The sequence below is a fragment of the Macrotis lagotis genome, chromosome 2 (assembly GCF_037893015.1).
Source record: "Macrotis lagotis isolate mMagLag1 chromosome 2, bilby.v1.9.chrom.fasta, whole genome shotgun sequence".
Taxonomy (NCBI): Eukaryota; Metazoa; Chordata; class Mammalia; order Peramelemorphia; family Peramelidae; genus Macrotis; species Macrotis lagotis.
In genome coordinates, this window is record NC_133659.1 from 73,009,462 (window position 1) to 73,025,944 (window position 16,483).

At 40.8% G+C, this 16,483-nt stretch overlaps 1 protein-coding gene across 8 annotated transcripts in view; it reads left to right on the forward strand.

The window, feature by feature from the left end:
• Positions 1-16,483, forward strand: part of RALGPS2 (Ral GEF with PH domain and SH3 binding motif 2) — a 227,747-nt gene that overhangs the window by 35,470 nt on the left and 175,794 nt on the right. For 2 of the 8 annotated variants that reach the window (XR_012475605.1, XM_074222129.1), the window contains exon 1: positions 742-909. The exons of 3 other annotated variants lie outside the window; for them this stretch is intronic. The gene's annotated coding sequence lies outside the window, so the exon portion shown is untranslated. Of the gene's footprint in view, positions 1-740; positions 910-16,483 lie in introns of those variants that run through there. 3 more of the 8 variants (XM_074222123.1, XM_074222127.1, XM_074222128.1) reach the window with 2 other exon arrangements.

Sequence of the window (16,483 nt, forward strand, 5' to 3'; positions counted from 1 at the left end):
GGTCCCGGACACTAGCTGTGTGGCCTTGGGCAAGTCATTTCACCCCATTTACCTTTCAAAAACCTAAAAAACAAAAAAATGGGTTCTTTTGCAGGGCCAATGGGGTGAAGCGACTTGTGGATGGACACGCCGCTAGGTAATTCTTGTCTGAGGCCAGATTTGAACCCAGGTGCTCCTGACTCCGGGGCCGATGCTCCAACCGCTGTCCCGCCTAATTTAAAAAAATTTAAAAATCTTTTACAAGATAAAGTACTAATGTTTTTGTTTGCCGCAGCTGGCTCGTTACAAAGTATCACCCAGGCACACAACTGTACCTGTATACAATTTTCCTTTCTAACTTCATCTCCGCGCCCCCCCTCCCCCGCAGACTCCCCTAAGGCTTCTCGCCCACTCCTCGGGGCTGAGGCGGGGGCAGCGGGCACGCAGTGTCGGGGCGCTTCTGCCCGCACGCCTGGCGGGGGGCGCGCTGCACGGAGCACGTGCCCCGGGCGGCGGCCCCTGCACCGGGTGCGGGCCGGGGCGTGGCCCCGCAGGCCCGGCGGCCCCGCCCCCGCCTCGCGCCGGGGGCCGCGCGGGGGCCGCGCAGGGGGCGGGGCCGCGGCGCCCCGAGCCCCGCACAGCCGCCGCCCCCGCCGTTGGGCCGGGAGGCGCGAGGCCGCCGCCGGAGCTGCGCGCCTGCGCCTGCGCGCGCCCGCCCCCGCCCCGCGCGCCCCCGCCGCCCCCCGCCGCGCGCGCCCCCGCCCTCCCCTCCCCCAGCGTCCGGGGTGGATCCTGCACACTGCCCTCCCCGGCGGCGGCGGCGGCGGCGCTGCATGAGGCAGGCGGCCACGCTCCGGAGCGCTACCCGGGAGGCGGCGGGGCGGCGGAGCGGCGGCCGCCCCCGGGCCCGCTCCATCCTCGGCCGCGCAGGTGAGTGTCCGCGGGCCCCGGGGCGCCGCCCCCCGCCGCTGCGCGGGGCCGGCCGGGAGGAGGGGGCGCCGGGGCCGGCCGGGAGGAGGGGGCGGCGGGGCCGGGCCGGGAGGAGGGGGCGCCGGGGCCGGCCGGGAGATGGGGGCGGCGGGGCCGGCCGGGAGGAGGGGGCGGCGGGGCCGGCCGGGCCGGGAGGAGGGGGCGCCGGGGCCCCGGGCCGGGAGATGGGGGCGGCGGGGCCGGCTGGGAGGAGGGGGCGGCGGGGCCGGGCCGGGAGGAGGGGGCGCCGGGGCCCCGGGCCGGGCCGGGAGGAGGGGGCGGCGGGGCTGGCCGGGAGGAGGGGGCGGCGGGGTCCCGGGCCGGGCCGGGAGGAGGGGGCGCGGGGGGCCGGGCCGGGAGGAGGGGGCGGCGGGGCCCCGGGCCGGGAGGAGGGGGCGGCGGGGCCCCGGGCCGGGAGGAGGGGGCGCCGGGGCCGGGCCGGGAGATGGGGGCGGCAGGGCCCCCCGGGCCGGGCCGGGAGATGGGGGCGGCAGGGCCCCCCGGGCCGGGCCGGGAGGAGGGGGCGGCGGGGCCCTCGGGTCGGGCCCCCCCAGCCCCGCCGCCTCGGGGTCCCCGCGCCCCGCCCCTCCCCCCGCCGGCGCATTGTCTGCGGAGCCCCCCCGCCGCGCAGGTGCGCAGGGGCCGCCCGGCCACACCCCCGCCCGCCGCCCCCCGCCCCGCGCGGCCCGGAGCCGCACCTGGGCCGGGGCCGCACCTGGGCCGGGGCCGCACCTGGGCCGGGGCCGCACCTGACCCGGGGCCGCACCTGACCCGGGGCCGAACCTGGGCCGGGGCCGCACCTGGGCCGGGGCCGCACCTGGGCCTGCTCGCGCGGCCTCGCCCCCCCCCGGGAGCTCGCCGGACAGCAGCATCCCGGCCCCGCGCCCCAGCGGGCGCGCCTTCCCCGAAACTGCCCCAATTAGACCGGGAATTCCTTCCCAGACGTGGAGATGCGGCCGGAAACGTGCTCCATCCCAAGAATGGGTTGGAAATTTAAAAAATTAGAATTGAACCGTGGATTGAAATTGCCCTTTTCTTCTTGAGGCTTCCTCCAATCTCTTTTGAGGAAAATTTAAACTTTTTCATTCCCACGGGCATGACCGAGTTAGACATCTTGGCACACATCGAGTATCCTTAATCCCCCCTAAGCCCTGCTTTCTTCTGGAGAGGGATGCACTTAGAGGGACAAGCTATCGTTCTAGGGCGTGGATTGTAGCTGATTGGAAGCTAGCACTGATGTCCGAACTTAAACGATTTGTGGCTCTGGCCCACCTGAATGGAACATGATGTTGACTTCTGAAACAAAGATCCTGTTCCACTTTGTTGAAAAAGCAAAATCTCTTTACATCCTGTGTTCTGAAAGGGAATTCTTGCATGAGAACTTAATTATTAATTTGGTGGGTTTTGTTTTTTATAAAACAATGGGGTTAAATGACTTGCCCAGGGTCGCACAGCCAGGTGATTATTAAGTGTCCCAGGCAACTCAGACTGACTTCATTTGAACTCCTATCTGGACACCAGGACTGGTGCTCTATCCACTGCGCCACCTAGCTGCCCCTTAATGTGGTTTTTTAAAAAGGCACTTTTATCTCATCTTGCCCCAGAATTGGTTATCATCCAGCATAATTATAGATAATAAGGATTTCTTTTCTGCTTCACATGGCTTAAGAAATAATTTGTTTAAAAATGATCTCATCCTGTTGTTCAGGTCCCCATTGGCATAATGTGGCAAATGTAGTTAGTATGTGAGGGTCAACCTACCCAGCTGCCCCTTTATGTGGTTTTTAAAAAATGCACTTTGATCTGATCTTTCATCAGAATTGTTTACCATCCAGCATGATAGGGATAATAAGGACTTCTTTTCTGATTCACATGGCATAAGAAATAATTTGTTTAAAAAATGATCTCATCATGTTGTTCAGGTCCCCATTGGCATAATATGGCAAATGTATGTGAGGATAAACCTTCATAGTCTTCTATTCATTTGCTTTTCTTCTCTGTACCATGAGGGTACTTTTCCATTGGATGTCCAACCAGTTTTCTGATCTTTAGAAATGGTCACTTAAAAATTATATGGATGAGGAAAAGACACATTAACACATGTGCATAAATAAGCATGTGTGTATATGTATATATATGAAATTTTGAATGACCATTGTTCCTAATTTTTAAAAACCATATTTTGTAAAAGTCCATCAGAGTATCAAAATTGTGTGTGTGTGTGTGTGTGTTGTAGGTATTGTTCTTTCTTCTGCTTTTATTCTCTATATCATGAGTGGACTCTGTTTTGGAGCCTCTAGCCATTGTTCTAATCTTGAGAAAGTTAACATAGTAATTATGTGAATGGGAATAAAAATAGGTTTATGTGTGCACGTAGAAATTGTTTCCGGCCCATGAAATGTACCAATACTGCTCTGCTCTCCCAAAGACCTCTAAATCACTTTTTTAATTTTAACTCAAACTATGACCTAGTACCTAGTTCCTCTCTTTCAGAGTTTTGGAATCACTACTTTTTTTGGATATGCAAATTAACCTGTTGAATGACATTTCATTTTCTTGAATTTTTCCTAAAATACATTAACAGTGAAAACGGATTTTTTGGTAGTCTTGGTTCTTGTAATATAGTACAAGGGGTTGAAGAACAAGATGTCCTCAATTGAACACAACCTTATGGATGTTGAATTATTTTTAGGATCTTGGGTTTTTATTTTATAACGCTATTTAGAATAGAATCATGGCTTCATTCTGAACATCTTGTTTAGCTACTCAATGGGCTATTAACTTTAAAGGAGGAGGGGGGTGTGCCAGTTGGAATTAAACTGGCCACTGAACTGATACATCGTCATGTGACAACTAAGTCTTATGAGAGGTAAAGGCAAACTGAAATTTCACTCTATAAATTGTTTTAATAGCATGTGATAATCTTGATGTTGATAGTGTTTCTGTCTTTACAGAACTGAAATTTTGTTGTAGTTTTATAATAACAAGCAAATTATCTTTTCATTAAACTGAGCTTTGTTTTGGTCTTAGGACAATCTTTAGTACTTTACTGGAAAGAACACTAAATATTTTCATTTCATAATTTAAAATGTACATACTATATAGAGAGTGTTTGTGCACATTATAGTCCACAGGGCAAGTTTTTTTTTTGTAAATATATCTCTCTTGTTAAAAGAAAAAATATCTGGGATAAATTTACCCATTCTTAAAATAAATGCCAGTTAAGGAGTTTGGATACTGTGTAACACTGTTATCTGTGATTGAAATGAGGTCTTGCCAATTTCTGTATGCCGCCACAGAGAACTCTTAGTACTGGTTGTTGAATAATATGGTTCCTTGGAGCCACAAAGACTTAAGTGAAACTCTCATCTTGAACTATTACAGTATCCTCTCAATTTTTTCACTTTTTTTGATCATTTTTCTTGAGTAAATTTTCCTGATGATGTTAACTTTGTTTTTGTAAACAAAGATGAACCTCTATAACTCTATAATAATAATCCTATAAGAGCTTGTTTTAGAATATTCCTTTGAAAGATTTTCCAATATTCAGTTTTGTTAAGGATCCTATTTAAAGTACATTTGTTGTTCTTCAGGTTTATAAGTGATATGAAGAGACTACTTGTAGCTTTGAAAAATATTATTCCTGAAGAAATTCTTTTGTCACAGGTGTTTAGACATTTCCAGATTTAACGTTTGGAGCTGGTATAAATAAGACAACTTTGACTTCTTATCAAGAAGGGACTTTGATAAGACCTTTAAATATGAAATTGAAACTCATTTGTACTGCTTTCAAGTAAATGAAGGTAGTCCTTAAACTCAGACAGTTTTAAGTGGAATTGATGTATTTTGGAGGTCTTTAATTATAATATTCTTTCACTTTGTAATCTTTATTTTTACATTCTTTTTTAATATTTTCTGTCCTCTTTGTCAACGATAATTGGGGACTATTTTCCCATTTAAAGTTAGAGAGACTGAAGTCTTATGACTCTTCAAATTTAAGGAATCATTTGGGTCAATAGATTGTTTCGAACAAAATATTATGTTGCATTAAGCATTTTTGCCAATATCTTGATTTCTGATATTTTGCCAAATACTGTGGAAAAAAGTCATTCCTTGTTCCAGGTACTATGAGTTCTTTTAAATTCTCTTTCTCTTATCCAACTCTCTGATATTGATTAATGCATTTCTCTAGATCTGACTTGTGAACAGTTTGGGGAAGGATCATATCTCAGTAAGGCAGGGGGAAACTGTGTTGTACATTGTTGCAAAACATACACAAGCTGGTATTTACTAAAGACTTGTTGATTTTTGAATTACTGAAATGAATGTATTGATGCTAGTTTTCAATATTGTCTTAATTTCCTTAAAGGAAGATGTATGTTATACTAAAAAGAAAAATTAGACAGAAGACCCAGGTTTGACTTTGCAAGTTTGAATTATGTTTTCCACCCACTAATTTTATGGAATTGTGAATTGCACTTTGCCTTTCTGGATCTTGGGTTCTTTCTATAAACTGAAAGACTTGAATTACCTAATCCTTAGAGTCACTTTCTTTAAATTTAAAATAAAGAGAAAATGCATGGGAAATTTTGTAATAGAATAAATAGACCATATGAGTGTTCTTATGTTAAACATAGAAACTTCTGGTCATCTATGTTCAGCTACATCTAGAATTCTTGAACTTAGAGTTAAAGGCATTCTTAAGGATCAATTTGGTCCAACCCCTTCATTTCTCAGATAAACTGAGGCCTAGTAAGAGGAAATGATTTACCCAAATTAACACAGGTAAATTAGATTCTTTCTACTCTATCATACAGTCTTTCAATCATGTTGAGTGGGATAAAAATCCACTTTAAAAAAATATAGAGACTCCTCTGAACAAAAAAAGAAAGTTTAGTTTGGCTTTTCTTGAGAAAAAGGGCACATTCCAAGTCTCACAAAGGTAGTGAAGATCAAGGAGCTGCCCTGAATTGACAGTCAAGGAAGATTATATGGCCCAACATGATCTCTTCCTCCTTCCTATCATCCCTCTCTGTCGACTCCTTGGCTAGTCTTCAGAGTTACATTCTACTTGTGAAAAATCTACCCCAGCAACAAAGAAAAGAATGAAAGGTTTTCATAAAATAATACCTCACCATCCAGATGGTGAGAATAACCTTCAGGATTATAACAATCTTATTGAAGTAACAGTCTACTTATCAAACAAGAGGAGTTTTACGAGCTTTGTTGGAATGCAAGGTTTTTCTCATGGAACAGTCTTCTCTTCTTCCAGTTAAGATAGTTTTATCATCAAATAGGTGACTAACTAAAAATGCAAGGTCTCTCTGGAAATAGTCCACTCTTTCCCCCCCCAACAGAATTGGGAGGGTGCCTGGCTTGGAATGCAAGGTCTCTCTCCCTCTTTCTTCTAAGAATAGTCTAAGAGTAATAGTCTGTCTTTGTTTTAATGATTTTTAATCCTGAGAGGACTTCACTAGGAATATTAACTCTCAAGAGGAATATCCCATTCCATGTTACTTTAAAAATCAAACATCAAAATGATATATTTTGTTGATTTTCTAATACTGGTGTAAATCCTAGTTGACTAGATAGAGATTCTATTTTGGTAAAAGTAAACATTATGAGTCAAAAAGTGATAGCATCCAAAATAGAAAAGATAGTCACTTGACTGAAATACATACTAAATTTAAAAGGTAATATCTATTTTTTAGTAGTATCAGCATCACCAAGAACAAAAAAATTCAACTTGTAGCCAACTATGGTTATTGGCATCAAATTTACAAAATGTCTTAAAAATTAAAACAGAACTGTCTTCTGAAAAAATGTTCATACTGTTATATGGATACATCTGTAGATATACACATTAATGTTTGGGTCATATGCATTTTGTATAGCATTTGTGCATGTATTTAATATTTAAGTATCATATTCATGCATATATGCTGTGAAATGAATAGAAAATATTCTTTTAATTTATAGTAAACTTTATAATGAATCTGGAACTAAGAGTTGGAATGTGAAAACCCTTATTTCAGATTACCTCTACAGCTTTGGGCTCGTCAGTTAATTTTATTTTCACTTCTTATTTCTAGAGATCCTATTTCTTGGTGAATATTTTCCAGCATTTAACATATATGTAAATGCTTTTCAGTGAATTAATTCCTGTAGCCTATTAGAAGTAGCTCTTTATACCACAGTATAAATGTTTTAAATGGTTCATCATCTTGAACATAGCAATATTTAGTGTTTTTTTAATAATCCATAAAAGGACAAAATTTTAGCTTCTCAATCCTCGTATGAACAGAATTTCAACTCTTTAAGTTTTTAAATCAATACCTTCTAAATTCTAATTTAGAATTATAAATATTATTTTCAAGGACCTTTGTTGTTAAAAGTTTAGATAGTTGAGAAATCATTTATATTCTATACTTATACAATTCATCTCTTAAGCAAGTTTGAAATACATAGTATGTACAAGATACTATGGTATTTGCTGCAGAGTGATATGTAGATGAATAGGTCTAAGACTTGGTCCCTGTCCTCACAGTACCTGAGTTGGACTGGAGCTCAGAGGCCAGCTGTCCAACAATAGTTGAATAAGATTTGTGTCTGTTCGCAGAATTGGTAATCTTGCCCAGATATCTTTGTTCATATGGTTAATAAAAATGTTGTCAAAAAGTATACCCAGTGAGTGGTTATCAGGATTTTGTTGAATACCTCCTACAGCATCTCATTTCATTTCTGAAGAGTTCTAGGTTGAAGACAGTTTTTCCATAACTCAAATATTAATCACTTTTTATTAATTTCTAGGTCTATTCATTTTACCCAATACTGCTTTCTGAGAGCAAGTAGAACAAAAAAGATTCCATCTCTTATGTGAAAGTCTCAAATCTTTACAATTATGACTCTCCTAAAATTTTCTCTAGGCTAAAACTCCCTAATTCCAGTGCTTCCCATTCCTCTTAAAAGTATTCTTTATTTGCTTTGTATATGTTTTGGATCTCCCTGAGTCTACATGGTATCCTCCTAGAAGAATATTAGCACCTTTAAGCCAGGGACTATTTTGTTTTTATCTTTGTATCCTTAGGACTTAATTCAGTGCCAAACACAGAGGAGGCTTTTACTAATGGTGACTGAACTAATGAATGAACCTGGCTTTACAAGCTGTAGATCTAGAGGGTCTTTCATCATCCCATCTGCTTTCCAGACTATCAATGTCCTTATTAAAATATATATTTATCTAGAACTAAACTTAGTACTTCACAATTAGTCTAATCCAGAACAGAGTAAAGCAAAAGTATCATTTCCCTAGTCCTGGATTTTATACCTTCCTTACTATATCCTAAGATGTGCCTGTGTGTGTTCACTTTGTACTAGTAGTCATATCCCATGGTTGACATATTAAACTTGCAGTCCACTAAAATCATTCTTTCACATACTGCTTTCTAGTCATGTCTTCTCTATCTCTGTCATGTAAATTTTTTTTGAAACCAAATAAAAGACTATGTGAATCATTAATGCATTTCACTTTTGGATTTGGCCCAGTATAATAGCCTGACAAAATAGTTGTGATTTCTGACTCTGTTATCCCGTTAAGAGTCTTGCTTTGTGTCACTTTGGCATCTACCACTTTGTTCATGTCATTGATAACGTCAAATAGCTTACTGGTCTGTAAATTGTGCCAAGCTGTCTTGTAAACACTGGGGATACCAAGAGAGGTTAAAAAAAAAGCTTCTTTCTCTGCGCTTGAAAAATTCACAATCTGTTGGAAGAGGCAATTTATTCAATTTATAAACCGTGGAAATGAAAAGTGAAGGGTATCTCAGAACTAATGCACTAGGTGGGGAGGAGGAAAAGGACTAACCATGTTCTCAGAAAGAAAGTGGGATTTAGACTGAGGTGAGTTGTGAAGGAAACCAGGGATGTCAGGAGGCTGAGGAGAAAAAGAATAGTATTCTTTGGGAATAGCCAGTGAAAAGACATATAATAGGAAGATGGAATAGTGTGAGGAATAGCCAGAAGTCCAGTGTAATTGAATTATAAGACTGTGGAGGGAAGTAAAGTTCTAGAACGACAAGTAAATAGGAAGGGACCAGATTGTGAAGCACTTCAAGGTCAAAGCAGACACATTTGCTATTTGATTCTGGAAGTAATAGGGAGTCACTTGAGTTTATTGAGTAGTCATTCTACATGGTCAGTCCTGGATTTTTGGAAAATTATTTTGATAGTTTAAAGTGGAAAATTGGTTAGAGTTTTGGGAAACTTGAGGCAGAGAACTAACTAAACAGCAGGTTACTATGGTAGTTCAGCTGTATGATGATGAGAATTTTTCTCGGATTGGTGACTGTGAGTGAAGTGAAGGGGATGGAGATGAGAGATGGTGGAGATTATAAGACTTGATAACAGATAGTGATAGGAGACTGGAGCTCAGGAGACAGCTTAAGGCTGTATATGTAGATCTGGAAATCACTTGCAGAAAGATACTTGAACCCATGGGTGCTGATGGGATCACTAAAGTGACAGGGCCAGGACAGAACCTTGGTGGATGATATGTATGGTTAGTGTCATGTCTTGATAAAGAATCAGCAAAGGAAACTGAGAAGAAGTACACAGCAAGACAAGATGGGAGGAAAAACCAGGAAAGAAGAGTATCATGAAAACTTGGGCAGAAGAGAATTTTTATATACAGACGGTCACTCGCTGTATCAGAGGCTGCAGAGTCATTTTGATCCACATCTTGCCATTGAACCCAGATGACTCCATAGAGAGATTGAGGCTGGTGAATTTTGCACAGTCCTGCCTCATTTAAATCCAATTCACTTGCAAGTCAAGACATCATTTTTCTGAATGAAGGACCTCCAACCATCTATGTGAATAGTAGTAGGTGCCCCACTGGGGTCCCAACTAGCCAGTTCCAAGTGTGAACAATGTTACTCTTTTTTTCTTTCCTTCCTTCCATCCTTTCCTCTTCTCCCTTTTCTCCTTTTTTCCTTTCTCCTCTCCCTCTGTCCACAATAGGGAATCATACCATTACCTGAGGGTGGTATGATCAAGAGTGTAAATTTTGATTGCTGAAACCTGGCAAAATATCTTGAGGTTTATGGGCTAGATTTCTTTTTTTCTTTTCCCTACTTATTTTTTGTCATTAAAAAGAAACAGACTGGAACAATTGACTCTTTTGTTTGCCTCCTGTAGTTTCATTTTTGATTTCTTGAAATACAGCATTGGGAACCAAGATTTTGATAAACTCCATTGAGATTCAAATAGAGCTATTTTTGATCTAGCTTAAACTCCAATCATTCTAGATTCTCACTAAATTGCTCAATTATAGGTCTCATCCCAAGCCTCATTTGATCTTTGGGTTTTGATGGTTCAGAGTCAGTGTAAGTAGCAATTGTTTCTGTTTTGGACAGGAACCCTGAAGATCTTCCCCTCCCAGATTTTTTGGCTAGGTAAAAGAGGTCCTTTGGGGGGGGCCTTATTTCTTAACCAGTCTTAATCTCTCAATGTTGTGTTGCTTCAGCAAACTGAGACTTGGGAAAGAGCTCATCTTAAAAAGGCCAAGGTTTCTCCTTGTATCTGGGACCAGCTTCAGTCCTGATCTATATCTTGTCACTGGACCTAGATGACTCCTGATGTCATTGGGTCCTCTTATAGAACAGAAGACAAAACAATAACCAAAGGCTGCAGAGAGGTCAAGAAGGAGGATGACTGAGAAAAGGGCCTGTTGAATTGTAGGTAGATTGAGAGATTATTGGTGACATCGAAAAGAGCAATTTCTGTTGTGTGATGAGATTAGAAAAATAGACTTCAAAGGGTTTAGAAAGAGTAAGAGAAGAGGAAGTGGAGGCATCTAATATGACTTTCTCAAAGAGTTAAGCCACAAAAGGGAGGAAAGTTGTGGCAGTATGTGGAGATCATTGGATCAAACAAGTTATTTTTTTAAAATAAGAATTGGATGAAGACATGTATTTTTGCATACCAGGGAAGGAGCCAGCTAGACAGGTAGAGATTGGAGATGAGAGGGATAATAGTTATCTATTGGAGAAGACAGAACAGAAAGAAGAGTGTATGTAGAAAGTTTTGCAAAGAGAAAGACTTTTTATGTAAGACTAAGATAAAGGGAAAGATGTCTTGATATGAGATGAGATTATCTCTAATCAAATGACCTCTTCTTTTCACTGAAATATAAGATGAGTTCCCCAGCTGAGAGGGTATTGTGGGAAACTTTAAATAAAGGTCACTATACATTATAATGTTGTAAATGTTATGTGGTAGGTGAGATAGTGAATGGGTTAGGGAAGTTTATTTAAAAGAATTGCCTTGCTTCAGTTGAGATTATGTAATAGATTTGTAATGTACCCTGTCAACTTGGTTTCGTTATTTTCCCAGCTCTGATCAAGAGTGTATAAATAAGTGAAGGAGGTGGATTGATGGAGTAACTCAGATTTGGGGTTTGCAAAGTGTAATTGTAATTATAATAAGACAAGGGGCTTAGTTTAGAAATGAACTGGTTTACTATGTGTTCAGAATAGGGAAGTTAAGAGAGTATAGCCAGTATATTGACCATGGAATGACTGGAGATCTTAGTGAGGAAGCAGAATAGAGTTAAGGTTCCTAAATTGTATGGAATGACATAAAGTTAAAACATGAGGACTTGAAGAATTTCAGAATTCATGAACACGGAATTGTAACACTTATGGGTGATGGCAAGATCAAGGATCTTTTTTTTCATTTTTAAAAATTTATTCTGTATATACATACATATTTCCAAATTACAAAATTTCCCTCCACCGTCCCTCCCCTCAGCAGGGAACAGTCAGGTTAGCATTTTACATACTTATTTTATTCAACATGTTTACAAATAAGTAATTTTTGGCATGAGGAATTAGGATTAAAGGAAAGAGATTCATAAGAGATAATTTTTTTAAAGTGTTCATGAGATTCGGAAGGGTTGTTTTTGTTTTCTGTGTGTATTTTGTTTTGGTTTTCTTCTTATGGTTGGGGATAATATAGTTCATAACCGGTCAGATACAGTTGTCCTAGGTGTCTGGACTGCCAAGAGGAGCCACATCCATCAGGGTTTATCATCTCACAATATTGTTAATGTGTACATTTTTCTCTTGGCTGTGCTCCCTTCGCTCAGCATCAGATCACATAAATCATTCCATACTTCTCTAGAGTCCGACCATTTATGGTCTCTTATAGTATTCATGTACCATAACTGGTTTAGCCATTCCCCAATTGATTGGCACCCCCCTCATTTTCCAATTCTGCTGTGAATATTTTGGAACAGGTAGGACTTATTCCATATTTTGCAATTTCTTCTGGATATAGACCTAGATTTGGAATTGCTGGGTCAAACAGTTTTATTGCTCTTTGGGCATAGTTCCATATTCCAGAATGTTTGGATCATTTCACAACTCCACCAGCAATGCATCAATGTCCCAATCCGCCCACAACCTCTCCAACATTAATCATCTTCCCCTTTTCTCCTCTTGGCTAATCTAATAGGTGTGAGATGATACTTGATTGTTTTAATTTGCATTTTTCTAATCAATAGTGATTTGGAGCATTTTTTCATATGATTATATATAGCTTTAATTTCTTCATTTGAAAACTGTTCATATCCTTTGACTATATCAATTGGGGAATGACTTGGAACCTTATAAATCTGATGCAATTCTCTATGTATTTTAGAAATGAGACTTTTATCAGAACTCCTGGTTGTGAGGATTGTTTCCCAGCTTTCTGCTTTCCTTTTAATTTGGCAGCATTGATTTTATTATTGCAAAAACTTTTTTAATTTCATATGACTCTGACATAGTGATGTCACTTTGGACCTCTTCAAGTATGGACACCACCAACTTGTTAGGATAGAAAAAGATAATCACTTATGAAACCATGAACCTATTGTGTAGACTTTTTTAAAGTATATATGTCAATTTTAGCATGGCAGTGTAAACACAAGGCAGTGTTGCAAGTGTCATAAAAGGTAGCAAAATGTTAGAATTTTAAGGAGGGAAGTAGTTTCTTGCAAAGGAATTCTCTTGAGGAAGTAGCTTTTGAGTTAATACATGGAGAGGTAGGAGTTCAGTAGATTAAGGTGGGAGGGTGGAAGGGAAGGGCACTTTTTAGAAAAGGGAAGAAGCATGAGCACAGATGCAGAACCAGGACAATCAAATATATCTTGGGGATTAGTCAGTTAGTCTAGTGTAGCTGGTTCTTAAATATCTTAAATGATCCCAGGCTTAGGATCAGGCTTGGAAACCTGGTCCTGTAGAAACCTCATTTAACTCTTTCAATTGATTGTATGATGATTAATACTTGTTTGACCCACCACTTTACAATTGAATCCAAAAGTTTATCTAAGTCAAAATATTTTTTTCAGTTGTTTAACTATGCTTGTCATTTATTTTTAGAAAGAGGTTAGATGACTTGACAGGATTGTTCACCTAGGTATTGATTTTTATCTAATTGCAGGCATCTCCTTCATAGTACATGAAAGTTTAGATATAATAATACTATATTTTTTTAGAATAAGTATTGAATATAGGTATTATGTGTCTAGTCTTCCATTTGTCCTTTAATTCTTGAAAATTATTACTTGTGATTCTTTAAAGACAAACTTAAGTTCCTTTTGTTCTTCACTTTTAGTCATGTCCAACTCTTTGTGATCCCATTTAGGATTTTCTTGGCAAAGATACTGGAATGGTTTACCATTTCCTCCAGTTTATTTTACAGATGAAGATACTGAGACAAACAGGATGAAGTGACTTGGCCAGGATCACACAAGTAGTGTCTGAAGATGAATTTGAACTTGAGAAGATGAGTCTACCTGACTTGCCACTCCCTCTCTTGCCCCACCTAAATGTTCTTGAAATTCAAATTATTAGTAGCCAATGAGTTTGAACATTTGTAATCTTGTCCTTACCTATTTTAGGGTTACTTTTTGCTTTCTCATTCTGAATGTTGACTTCTATAGTTATCAGAACTTTTTGTAACCTATTTAACCTAAAATTGTCTAAAAGTGCCTAAAATTGTCTGTCACTTGACATAGTGCTCCTGTATCTATGCTTTCATGTGGAAAACAACTTACATAAAAACTTCTTTTTTTTTTTTAAATAGATTTTTGCAAGGCAAATGGGGTTAAGTGGCTTGCCCAAGGCCACACAGCTAGGTAATAAGTGTCTGAGGCCGGATTTGAACTCAGGTACTCCTGACTCCAGGGCGGGTGCTCTATCCACTGCGCCACCTAGCTGCCCCATACAAAAACATTTTTCAAATACTCCAGGGCGGGTGCTCTATCCACTGCGCCACCTAGCTGCCCCATACAAAAACATTTTTCAAATAGTATTCTTTGTGTATGAACCAGGATTTTGTGTAATATTTTGATTCTACTGTTTATTCTTAAATATTTTTACGACAGGATGTTAGACTGTTAGAGGTGGAAGAAGTTTGGGAGAATAATCTTAACTCCTTCATTTCACAGGTAGGGAACTGAGTCCCAGAGAGGTTGAGGGACTTGTTTATAGTCAGCTGAAACTAACTCCAACTAACTGAAACTCCAACTCTTTGTATTGTATTGCTCATTGTATTTCCTCTACATAGTCTTATAGCATGTTCCCCAACTATATTACTAAGTTAAACACTTAAAAATCCTCCTCTGCTAAAACATATTCACCAGGAAAAGTAATTCATCCTAATCTTGATTTTCCATTATTGTAGGTTAGCTTCAGTGATTTAATTTTCCCCCGAACTTTACATTGCGCACCTGATAGTAGATCTCAACTTTTGGTATTACCTACATTATTTCTGGTTTGTTTCAGAGCAACTAAAATCAAGTCCCAGCTTGTCTCCTTGAGTTTGGAGGATCTTCCTGAGATCTGTTTCTGGTTGGATTCAATTGATAATCTCTGGATTAGGCTGAAATAAGATTGGTGTCTAGAGTTTAGGAAACTGTTATTTTATAATATTGGAACATAGATGCACAGAAGTAGGAATCATTTATCACTGTGGAAGATCAGGGAGATTCTTCAGTATTGTCTTAAAGAATGTGTATGATTTCAGTGCAGAATAGGGTATACAATAAGCAGTGGAAGGACTCTTGTAAGCAAAAGTATAGAGATAGAAAAGCCTACGACATGGGATGGACATATAATCCAATTGGGTTGAATTCTTAAATGAAAAGAGGAATATTGTGAAAAAACTAGAAAGGAACAGTTGTATTGGATTATGGAGGACTGTTGAATACTAGGCAAAAGTTTTTGGACTTTTTGTAGGCAGTAGGGTACTACTGATGAGGATGATGTTTATCTTTAATTCTTAAAGAAGGCCATGGCAAATAAGTGATTCGGATTTGAGTGGGGGGTGGTTCTGTGTTAAATAATCACCCTGGGCTCCTCTTCTCTGGAGCCATCTGGATCCAGTGGTCTGGATTTGAATCAGGATGACTGGAGATGACTCTGGATGCAGGGTGAAGTGTCTTGCCCAAGGTCATATAGCTAGTGAGTGTCAAATGGCTGAGGCTGGATTTGAACTTGGGGCTTCCTGACTCCAGGCTAATGCTCTATCTACCACATCCCCTAGCTATCCTAGTAAATAGAACAAGAAAACCCTCCTTAAATATGTGAACTGAATTAATTCATCTGCTCCTAGGGAACCATTGAGATGTTTTGTGAAGATCAGTGATATGATGAGATTTGTGCATAAAAGATGAGGATAGCTCTGATAACAGCAGGTACATGAAAGGAGGTAGGGAGGTCTGTATTCAGTAGTCAAGGAGAAGTAATAAGAGTGTGAGCAAGGTTGATAGAGGTAGAAATAAATGGAAAGAAAGACAAGGGATTTCAGAGAGAGTGGGATCATTAGACTGTAAGAATTAGATGTGGAAAGGAATCAAATGTGATTGTTTATTTAAAAGAATCATTTTGTTGATGACTTTTTTCCTTTATATTATATTCATTTCTAGGAGGAAAAACCTTTCTTTCTCTAGCCTGGGCTCATACTTGATTGACCCTTCACTTATGGTAGAGAAGAACATTTAACTCAAACTTTTACAAGTTGAGTAGGTTAGAATATCTGACACTGTGCTTGCTAACTGGAGGCACAGAAAGAGGCAAAAAGAGCCCTGCTCTCAAAAACTTCTCATCTAAAGGGGTAGACAACAGAGAAACTATATATAGGGTAAATGGGAGTGTTTTTAAAGGTCAAAGAGAACTTTATATGTGATCAAGACACAATTTAGAATTGGGGAAGTAATTTGGTCACAATTGCCTTTGAGGGAGAACATTATTTGTTAGTTGGCGGAGGGTGTAGTGGGGAGTGACTTGAAGCAGGGACATCAGCTAGGAAGTTATTGTTATTTGAGGAGTGGTGAGATCCAGAGGCCGCTGTGTGAAATGAGAAAGGGACGAGACACTCACTAATATTTGATTAAGGGAAAGCAGTCTGAGAGCCTTAGTGACTGGCAGGGATATGGTGCCCTGGACAGTGATAGGGAAGTTAGGAAGGAGGAGAGTTTGGGGAAAAAGAA